The sequence below is a fragment of the Arachis ipaensis genome, chromosome B4, assembly GCF_059453495.1.
Source record: "Arachis ipaensis isolate K30076 ecotype BB chromosome B4, ASM5945349v1, whole genome shotgun sequence".
Taxonomy (NCBI): Eukaryota; Viridiplantae; Streptophyta; class Magnoliopsida; order Fabales; family Fabaceae; genus Arachis; species Arachis ipaensis.
In genome coordinates, this window is record NC_142439.1 from 86,301,233 (window position 1) to 86,312,923 (window position 11,691).

Below are 11,691 nucleotides of genomic sequence, written 5' to 3' on the forward strand. Positions count from 1 at the left end.
CTACTTAACAATTGTTTAGTTTTTAGTTCGAAGTCTGTTCTCTAGATCATAGCTTGCTTTTCTAGTTTATAGTGTGTTTTCTTACTAAGAGCACATGTGGTTTTCTGCATATGAACAAATTGCTATATAAGGCAAGGAACTAAGTTTGGTGTTCGCACACCAATCTAAGTTCAAGAGCCCACAAACATACATGCATGCTAACCATTTTAGAGTGCTTGGGGAACAAGCAACTTTCAAAGTTTATTGTAGGCAGTCACTTGAATCTAAGAAAGGATTAAGCACCATCAGCCAAAGAGACAAAGAGGGATACACAGATCAACAATGGCGCTGAGAAGGAGTGAAGCAAGTGAACCCCAACAGGTTGTATTGTTAAGTGACTGTCTTTTATTCAAAATTGTTATGATTGGAAGTGATATTGTACCCCTGTCTGTCTGCATAATATAGTTTTTCTATAATCTAATAATTAAGATGCTTGAATAATCACAACCCTATACTCTCCAAACTTGCTTGCACTCAATTTCTCGAGAAGGCATCACATGACAGTTCTTTCAACAGAAGGATTGAGGAATTAAACAATTTTGAGGTAAGCAAAAGATTAGGAGAAGTGGTGGTTCTAGTTGTGTGATTATGTATTGAGGTTGCATGCTTATGAAAACTTGCATGTGATCTCATAGGCGGGACATAGAGTTCAAAGAAGTATTGTGGAGATTCTCAAACATTTATTGATCTAAGAAACAGCAAAAAAAAATGGCCCAAGGCTCTGAGCATCAATTACTAGGCAGAAAAGAAAAACAAAAAAAAAAAGAAAAAGCCAAAAGTGGCAACAGAACAAAAGGTAGAAAAAAAGAAACAAAGCTAGACACCAATAGCTTGAACCTTAGAATATATGCCTGTGGTGTCTTTGTACTAGGATCTGCTTGGATTATTAAGTTCTTTGGAGTGCATCAACACTTGGTAACTTGGGTTAACTAACCCGGAATTATCAACTGAAAGTCCATTATCAAGAGCAACCTGGCTACAAGACATTTAGTAACCCAAAGAGGTGCTGGGCATCAATGTTCTAAGAAGGCATGTGAGCCAAGTGTCTAAAGTGAATAATGTGTCAAGCATAAATAAAGAAAAGAGCTTGTTACACATGACACTGAACTAAAGTTTATAAAGAAAAAAAATTCAGTAAACAAGGACAAAAGAATAATGAGAGGTCATAGCAGTCTATTGCTTGATGCTTAGAGGAAACTTTCTAGGCCTACTTGTCAATAAGAAGTGAGTAGTTACATATCTGCATAAAACCCCATGGGCTACCAATAATACTCAGCTAACATGAGCATTCTCTTTTGTTTTCATTCTTTCTTTTTAATAATTCTGTTCTTGCTTGGGGACAAGCAAGTTTTAAGTTTGGTGTTGTGATGACAAGTCGTCTTAGCCTAGTTTCACTAGTCTTTTTCCTTTGTTTTCATTTAGTTTTATGCATTTTCTTAAGCCATAAGTAAGCCAATTGGGTTGAATTTCATGTTTCCTTTGATTCAATCAACCAGGGATAAATTGATGCATTTTCATGAGTTTTTGTGCCATAATTGCTCATGTGACAAGAAGAAGAACAACTCTCATGATTATGGCATAGCTTTGATACAATTGTTGATTGATGATAGGTGGAATAAAGCTTGGAAGAAGGTTGCAAGAATGGGCTTGAAAAGAGGGATCAATGTTTGAGCTAATGTCTGCATCAAACGTTAACTCAAACGTGAGAAGCAGCTGAAGAACACCCCCGGATGTCGCCAACGTTTGCGCCAAAATTTACCTCAAACGTTGAGGCAAACGTTGGCTGAAGAAGAAACAGGGGAAGGAGCCAATGTTTGCGCCAACGTTTGCCTCAAACGTGAGGTCAAACGTTGGCGCCAAAAAGAAGAGAAATAGCACTCCTGGGCACAGCAACGTTTGAGCCAACGTTTGCCTCAAACGAGAGGTCAAACGTTGGCTACATTTTGGCAAGAAAGAGCATGGAAGAGCACCCTTGATTGATGGGTTAGATGAGCTACATTTGCACCAACGTTTGCCTCAAACGTTGGGCCAAACGTTGGCCAAAAAGGGAGCCTGGGAAGACCCACGTTTGAGCTCACGTTTGACCTCAAACGTTGGCTCAAACGTGGATGACAGCAAATGGGCTATCTGCATAATGCCTCACACAAGGGACGTTTGAGTCAACGTTTGCGTCAAACGTTGACTCAAACGTGAATGGTTCATGGCCCGGTTCACAAATGGATTTCTTCCCAACACCAAGAACAATCAACGGAGGCTATTATCAACCCAATTCCATTAAGACTAAAGGCCCAATTCAAGGCTTAATGATCATTTGAAGAAAGTGTATAAATAGCTTAGGATTTGAAGTTTTAAGGGAAGCTTTTTCTTTTTAGAGTTTTCTTTAAGAATTTTCATAGTATTCACAGTAGAGAGCTTTTGGGTTTTGAGCTGTTTTGGAGATTCTGAGTCTTGGGGAAGGAGAATTGAATTCTCTTCCTCTTAGTTTTCTTGTTTTTCAATTTCATCTACACTTGTCTTGAGTCTTGGGTGTTGAAGAATTGAGGAAATTCTGTCTCAATCTCACCTTGAGATCTCTCTGTTTCTCTTATTGTAGCTTCTGGAAAATTGAACTTGGATTTACATTTTTACATTGCTCTCTTCTTTAATTTGGCATTTGCTCTCTAAATTTGGATCTACGAAGGCATTGAGATCTAGACTTAGTTATCTAGTCTCTTGGGTCCTGAGATCTATTGGTTTCCATTTTTAATTTCCTTGTTTAATTACTACACCAAGTATATTTTCCTTTTAGTTTTGAGATCCGGTTCAACTAATTACATCAACTACTCTTCATTCTGTTAAGTTTTGCTTTTTCTTGTTTAATTCCTGCAGATCCAATTCCCATTCCCCTTTTATTTTTCAAGTCATTTATATTTCTTGCACTTTAAGTTTCTGCAATTTACATTACTTGCACTTTAAGATTCAACTCTTTTTCTTTTTGTTCCCTTTAATTTCCTGCGAATCACCCACTCCCCTTTACATTCTATGCAATTTAATTCCTGTCAACACAATTTCACACAATCAACACTTGTTTGCTTGACTAATTCAACCACTAAACTAAAGTTGCTCAATCCTTCAATCCTTGTGGGATCGACCTCACTCCCGTGAGTTTTATTACTTGATGCGACCCGGTACACTTGCCGGTGAGTTTTGTGTCGGATCGTTTTCCGCATTGGCGTGCCACGTCCCTTTGCTTAAGTGGCACGCCCATAGTAGTTGATTGATTAGGCGTGCCACGCCCCTTTTGTGTCCTCCATTGTTGCTCTCTGGAACTTTGTACTAGCGTGCCACGCCCACATGCATGCTTGGACTTCCCCTCTGTAATTTAGTACTGGCATGCCACGCCAAGCTCCTGGCGTGCCACGCGAAGCTCCTGGCGTGCCACGCCAAGCTCCTGGCATGCCATGCCAGTGCATTTTTGTGGCGTTTGCTCCAGGTGGCACGCCAGTTTCACACGCCCAGCTTCTTGTTTGTCTTCTACCCATTTTTGATACCTTTTTCACCTGAAATTCAGCACAACTCATCTCAAAGTAGTGTACCATAATATTCATCAAATAATGCATAAATTGTACTGATCAAATGAGATTTATGCTCTTTTATTGTCTTTCTTATGCAAGAAAGAAGGGTAGATGATGCAAGTCATCACTATTCAACTAAGGAGTGGAAGAACTTTGGTGAATGACAAAGAAGATAACAAGAAGCCTATGGACAATGACAAATCTAGCAGCAAGCATGATGAAGCCAGTAACAAGGAAGAAGCTATACTAAGCAAGCAAGCTCAAGAGAAGCTTAAAGAAAAGGATGACCAGCCACAAGATCCAAGGAAAAGGAAGCAAGTAATAGAGGAACCATCTCAAGAACAAAGGCAAGGAGTGAAGGTTCACACACCTCCCTTACCATATCCTCAAAGGTTCAAAAAGGAGACCAAGGATCAACACTTCCCCAAGTTCCTTGAAATCTTCAAGAAGTTGGAGATTAATATCCCACTTGCTGAGGTATTAGAGCAGATGCCTCTATATGCAAAGTTCTTGAAGGAGCTCATTAACAAAAAAAGAAACTGGCATGAGAAGAAAACCATTATGCTCACTGAAGAATACAGTGCTGTTATTCAAAGGGGCCTCCCACCAAAGCTCAAGGACCTTGGGAGCTTCTTCCTACCTTGTACTATTGGTAGTCTAACCATTGATAAGGCACTATCTGACCTAAGAGCAAGCATCAATCTAATTCCCTATTCTATGATGAGAAGGCTATGCATAGAGGAAGTAAATCCCACATAAATATCACTAGAGCTTGTGGAAAAGTCATAAGTTTTTCCCAAAGAAGTGATTGAAAATCTCCTGGTTCAAGTAGGGACATTCATATTCCCAGCTGACTTTGTAATTCTGGATCTGGGAGAAGAAGGAAGTGACTCTATTATCTTGGGAAGAGCCTAGTTATGAGGAAAGATTGCAGGGTGAGAATGACCCTGATGAATTATTGCATGGGTTATATCTTGAAGGCAAAGACTAGGAAAGGGACTCAGAGGGAGTTCCAAGCCACTTGAAAAGATTAGATCTCACACCTGAGGCCAAAGGGTGGTATGAGATAGTGAGGAGATCAATACTCCCTACTGCAAACACCTCAGAAGTCATAATCAAGCGAGCCCTCTTGACATACTGCATCTTACATGGAGGAGAAATCAACCTCTCACAACTCATAGCAGACAGTATTCAGGAGATTGCTGAAGACACAAGCAAGTCGGGTAGGCTTGGTCACCCAAGTACTATTCTGAGGATGTGTAAAAGGGCTGGGGTGCTATTTGAAGATGAAGATACAGAGAAAGTAAAAGAAATCAAGGGGATCACTAGGCGACTAATAGAAGGTGCCACTGAAGATGACGAGCAAGAGGAAAGAAGAGCCCATAGAAGGAGAAGACCACAAGTGGAGGAAGAGCAAGTTCCTGGTGCCATAGACATGAGCCAATTGCAAAGAGTGATTGAAGAGATATCTCAACAAAACATGAGACCACAGGAGTAGTATTTAAGGCAGCAAGAGCTATATTTGCAGCAACAGGAGTAGTATATGAAGGATAGAGAGGAAAGAAAGAATTGGCAGCGCTAAATGGAGGAGCGACAAGAAAATTGGCAGCAGCAAATGATGGCTCAACAATAAGAATTCCAAACAAAGATCCTTGAGGGGCAAAGGGAACAATCAGTAGATTTTTGAGAGTCATACAATAGATTGTCCCTGAGTCAAGCCAAGTATGGGGAGTAAACTCAAAATTTATATCAGTGGAAGAACATATATCATACCATTAGAGAGAATAGGCACTATGATAGAATGGAGTATGATATAGACACCCAAATAAAGTTGGATTACTTGGTCCACAGCATGCCAGCATTGGAACCACAGATCAAGCCATTTGAGCAATGCCAAGAGCTAGTAGACCATCAGAAAGCCAGAGCCAAGAAGAATATAGCAGGCATGAGATCACGTTCTCCCACCCAAGTTTTTGGCGCTGTAGCTAGGGAATGAATAATCACGATTTTGTGTACCAAGTTTTTGGTGCCGTTGCCGGGGATTGTTCGAGTTTGGACAACTGACGGTTCATCTTGTTGCTCAGATTAGGTTATTTTATTTTATTTTTATGCTTTTTATTTTCGAAAAAAAAATTCAAAATTTTTTTTATAATAATATAGTTTTCGAAAAATAAATTATTCTATGTCATCAGAATTTTTAAGAATGAATTCTAGAGTTTTATGATGATTTGTTAAAGTCTGGCTGGCTGTGAAGCCATGTCTAATCTTTTGGACCGAGGTTTCAACTTATCATCACAAGAGCTTGTTGATTTCTATCAATCTTGCTGTTGAATGTAATGATATGCTAAAACTTGGCTGGCAATTGGCCATGTCTAGTGTTTTGGACCGAAGCTTTCACTGAAAGCTTGGTTGGCTAGTAAGCCATGTCTAATTCCTGGACCGGAGTTTTAGGCTAACATTGCATGATTCCTGGAATTCTCATTAAAAATTTTTGAATTCCTTATTTTCTCTTTTTCCAATTAATTTTTGAAAAAAATACAAAAAATTTTTATAAAATCATAAAAAAACAAAAAAATTTTGTGTTTCATCTTTGAGTAGAGTGTCAAATTTTAAGTTTGGTGTCAATTGCATATTTTTAATTTTCATTAAAATTTTCGAAAATTCGTGCATATGTTCTTCATAATCTTCAAGTTGTTCTTGATGATTTTCCTTATTTGATCTTTGCAGTTTCTTGTTTTGTGTCTTTTCTTGTTTTTCATATGCCTTTTCAATTTGTTAGTGTCTAAACATTGAAAATTTCTAAGTTTGGTGTCTTGCATGTGTTTCTTTTCTTAAAAATTTTCAAAAATATCTTCTTGATGTTCATCTTGACATTCAAAGTGTTCTTGCATATTTTTCTTGTTTTGATTCATAATTTTCATGTTTTGAGTCATTTTGATGTTTTTCTCTTTCCTCATTGAAAATTCAAAAATAAAAAAAATATATTTCCCTTATTCTTCTCATAAATTTTGAATATTTGAGTTGACTTAGTCCAAAATTTTTAAAAAAACTTAGTTGTTTCTTATGAGTCAAGTCAAATTTTCAATTTAAAAATCCTATCTTTTTAAAACCTTTTCAAAAATCAAATCTTTTTTATTTTTCTTTCATTTTTTTCGAAATTTTAAAAAAAATTAATTTTCAAAATCATTTTCTTATTTTTATCTCATATTTTCCAAAATCTTTACTAACAATTAATGTGATTGATTCAAAATTTTAAGTTATTACTTGCCTATTAAGAAAGGTTCAATCTTTAATTTTAGACTCGTATCTTTTTGTTTCTTGTTAGTCAAGTAATCAACTTTAATTTCAAAAATCAAATCTTTTTAAATTTCTTTTTCAAATCTTTTTCAAAATAAATTTCAATAATATCTTTTTCAAAACTTAATTTCAAACTCTTTTCTAACTTCTTATCTTTTCAAAATTGATTTTCAAATCTTTTTCAATTAACTACTTGACTTTTTGTTTGATTTTAAAAAATTCTTATCCTTTTTTTAAAAACTTTCTAACTACTTTCCTCTCTCAGATTTTCAAAAATCACCAACCACTTTCTCAAAAATCTTTTTAATTAAATAATTTAATTAGTTTTCAAATTTTATTTTGTTTCTCTTTTTAATTTTTGAATTATAACTGATTTTTTTAAATAAAAATAAAAATATTTTCCTTCTCCTTTTAATTATTTTCGAAAATCCTCCCTCTCATCTCTCTCTATTTATTTATTTATCTACTAACACTTCTCTTCTACTCATAATTCGAACCCCCTCTTCTTCTCTGTGTTCGAATTTTTCTCTTCTCATTCTTCTATTCTTCTCTTCGTCTACTCACATAAAGGAATCTCTATACTGTGACATAGAGGATTCTATATTTTCTTTGTTCTCTTCTCTTTCATAAGAGCAGGAACAAGGATAAAGGCATTCTTGTTGAAGCTTATTCTAAACCTGAAAGGACTCTTAAGAGGAAACTAAGAGAAGCTAAAGCACAATACTCTGAAGAGGACCTAACTGAAATTTTCGAAACAGAGAAAACAGCTATGGCCGAACCCAGCAACAACAATGCAAGGAAGGTGCTTGGTGATTTCACTACACCAACTTCCAATTTCTATGGAAGAAGCATCTCAATTCCTGCCATTGGAGCAAACAGCTTTGAGCTTAAGCCTCAATTAGTTTCTCTAATGCAACAGAATTGCAAGTTTCATGGACTTCCATTGGAAGATCCTCATCAGTTCTTAGCTGAATTCTTCAAAATCTGTGACACTATCAAGACCAATGGAGTTGATCCCGAGGTCTACAGGCTTATGCTTTTCCCTTTTGCTGTAAGAGATAGAGCTAGAATATGGTTGGATTCACAACCTAAGGAAAGCCTGAACTCTTGGGAAAAGCTGGTCAGTGCTTTCCTAGCCAAATTCTTTCCACCTTAAAAGATGAGCAAGCTTAGAGTGGAAATCCAAACCTTCAGACAAAAGGAAGGTGAGTCCCTCTATGAAGCTTGGGAAAGATATAAGCAATTGATTAAAAGGTGTCCTACTGACATGCTTCAAGAATGGAGAATCATATGTATATTCTACTGACATGCTTCAAGAATGGACCATTCTGCAGGAGGATCTCTTCATCTGAAAACCCCTGGAGAAGCTCAGGAACTCATTGAAATGGTTGCAAATAACCAGTACATGTACACCTTTAAGAGGAGTCTTGTGAACAATGGGACGCCTCAGAAGAAGGGAGTTCTTGAAATTGATACTCTGAATGCCATATTGGCTCAGAACAAAATATTGACTCAGCATGTCAATATGATTTCTCAGAGTCTGAATGGATTGCAAGCTGCATCCAACAGTACTAAAGAAGCATCTTCTAAAGAAGAAGTTTATGATCCTGAGAACCCTGCAATGGCAGAGGTGAATTACATGGGAAAAACCTATGGAAACACCTATAATCCTTCATGGAGAAATCATCCAAATTTCTCATGGAAGGACCAACAGAAGCCTCAACAAGGCTTCAATAATAATGGTGGAAGAAATAGGTTTAGCAATAGCAAGCCTTTTCCATCATCTTCTTAGCAACAGACAGAGAATTCTGAACAGAGCCATTTTGGCCTGGCAACCATAGTCTCTGATCTATCCAAGACCACACTAAGTTTCATGAATGAAACAAGGTCCTCCATTAGAAATTTGGAGGCACAGGTGGGTCAGCTGAGTAAGAAGATTACTAAAACTCCTCCCAATACTCTCCCAAGCAATACAGAAGAAAATCCCAAGAGAGAGTGCAACGCCATAACCATGACCAACATGGCCGAACCTGGAGAGAGAGAGGAGGATGTGAGTCCCAGTGAGAAAAACCTTATGGGACGTCCTCTGGAAAGAAAGGAGTTTCTCTTTGAGGAACCAAAAGAATCTGAGGCTCATACAGAGACCATAGAGATTCCATTGAACTTCCTTCTGTCATTCATGAGCTCTAATGAATATTCCTCCTCTGAAGAGGATGAAGATATCACTGAAGAGCAAGTTGCTAAATATCTAGGAGCAATCATGAAGCTGAATGCCAAGTTATTTGGTACTGAGACTTGGGAGGATGAACCCCCCTTGTTTACCAATGAACTGAATGCATTAATGAGGCAAACATTACCTCAGAAGAAACCGGATCCCGAAAAATTCTTCATACCTTGTACCATAGGCACCATGACCTTTGAGAAGGCTCTATGTGACCTGGGGTCATGGATAAACCTCATGCCACTCTCTTTAATAGAGAAACTGGGAATCTTTGAGGTACAAGCTGCAAGAATCTCACTAGAGATGGCAGACAATTCAATAAAACAGGCTTATGGACTAGTAGAGGACGTGCTAGTGAAGGTTGAAGGCCTTTACACCCCTGCTGATTTCATAATCATAGACAATGGGAAGGATGAGGATGAATCCATTATCCTTGGCAGACCCTTCCTAGCCACAGCAAAAGCTGTGATTGATGTTGACAGAGGAGAGATGGTCCTTAAGTTAAATGAGGACTACCTTGTATTTAAGACTCAAGGTTCTCCTTCTGTAACCATGGAGAGGAAGCATGAAAAGCTTCTGTCAATACAGAGTCAAACAAAACCCTCACATTCAAACTCTAAGTTTGGTGTTGGGAGGCCACAACCAAACTCTAAGTTTGGTGTTGAGAGGCCCCAACCCTGCTCTGATTATCTGTGAGGCTCCATGAGAGCTCACTGTCAAGCTATTGACATTAAAGAAGCGCTTATTGGGAGGCAACCCAATGTTATTTAATTATATCTATTTATTTTCCATTGTTATTTTATGTTTTCCTTAGAGAGATGATCATGTGAAGTCACAAAAATAACTAAAAAATCAAAAATAAAATGAAAAATAGCTCACCCTGGAGGAAGAGCTTACTGGCGTTTAAACACCAGTAAGAGTAGCAGAATGGGCGTTAAATGCCCAGTCTGGCACCATTCTGGGTGTTTAACGCCAGAAATAGGCACCAGACTGGTGTTTAACCCAGAAATAGACACCAGACTGGTGTTTAATACCAGAAATAGGCACCAGACTGGAGTTTAACACCAGAACAGGGCACCAAGTTGGCGTTAAACGCTAGAAAAGGGAGAAAAGCTAGCGTTAAATGCCAGAAACAAGTAGCAATCTGGCGTTTAACACCAGAATTGCACTCTAAGGGCGTCTTGCACGCCTAAATGGAGAAGGAATGTTAAAGTCCTTGACCCCTCAAGATCTGTGGACCCCACAGGATCCCCACCTACCCCACCTATTCTTCTCTCCTCTTCACACCTTTTCATAACACTCTTTCCTAAATACCCTTCACCTATCAAATCTTATCCTCTTCCCCAAATACCCTTCACCAATCACCTCATTCAATTTTCCCCAAAACACCACCTACCTTCAAATTCAAAACTCTTTTTCCCTCCCAAACCCAACCCCAAATACACGAACCAAGCCTCCCCCCACTCCTATATATACCCCTCATCACTCCTTCAATTTCACACATCACAAACACCTTATACCCCCTTGGCCGAACTCACCCTCACCCTCGATCTCCTCCATTTTCTTCTCCTTTATTATTTCTTCTTTTCTCGAGGATGAGCAAACACTTTAAGTTTGGTGTGGTAAAAGCATTGCTTTTTATTTTTCCATAACCATTTATGGCACCTAAGGCCGGAGAAACCTCTAGAAAGAGAAAAGGGAAGGCAAAAGCTTCCACCTCCGAGTCATGAGAGATGGAGAGATTCATCTTAAAGGTCCATCAAGACCACTTCTATGAAGTTGTGGCCATGAAGAAGGTCATCCCTGAGGTCCCTTTCAAGCTCAAAAGGAGTGAGTATCCAGAGATCCGACATGAGATTAGAAGAAGAGGATGGGAAGTTCTCTCCAATCCTATTCAACAAGTCAGAATTTTAATGGTTCAAGAGTTCTATGTAAACGCATGGATCACTAGGAACCATGATCAAAGTATAAACCCGAATCCAAAGAATTGGCTTACAATGGTTCGGGGGAAATACTCAGATTTCAGTTCGGAAAATGTAAGGTTGGCGTTCAACTTGCTAATGATGCAAGAAAATGTACACTCCTACACTAGAAGGGTCAACTTTGATTAAAGGTTGGACCAAGTCCTCATGGACATATGTGTGGAAAGAGCTCAATGGAAAAGTGACTCAAGAGGCAAACCGGTTCAATTGAGAAGACCAGACCTTAAGCCTGTAGCTAGAGGATGGTTGGAGTTCATCCAATGTCTATCATTCCTACTAACAACCGATCTGAAGTAACTGTGGATCGGGCCATCATGATCCATAGTATCATGATTGGGGAGAAAGTGGAAGTTCATGAGATTATACCTCAAGAACTCTACAAGGTGGCTGACAAGTCCTCCACTTTGGCAAGGTTAGCCTTTCCTCACCTCATTTGTCACCTCTGCAATTCAGCTGGGATTGTCATAAAGGGAGACATCTTTATTGAAGAGGATAAGCCCATCACTAAAAAGAGGATGGAGCAAATAAGAGAGCCCACTCATGGACCTCAACAAGAGCATGAAGAAATTCCTCATCATGAAATCCCTAAGATGCCTCA

At 38.5% G+C, this 11,691-nt stretch overlaps 1 non-coding gene across 1 annotated transcript; it reads right to left on the minus strand.

The window, feature by feature from the left end:
- Positions 1–8,055: 8,055 nt before the first annotated feature.
- Positions 8,056–8,163, minus strand: LOC148568235 (small nucleolar RNA R71). Its single transcript, XR_015882390.1, has one exon. It is a non-coding gene; the product is annotated as a small nucleolar RNA R71 (small nucleolar RNA).
- Between the last annotated feature and the right edge of the window lie 3,528 nt (positions 8,164–11,691).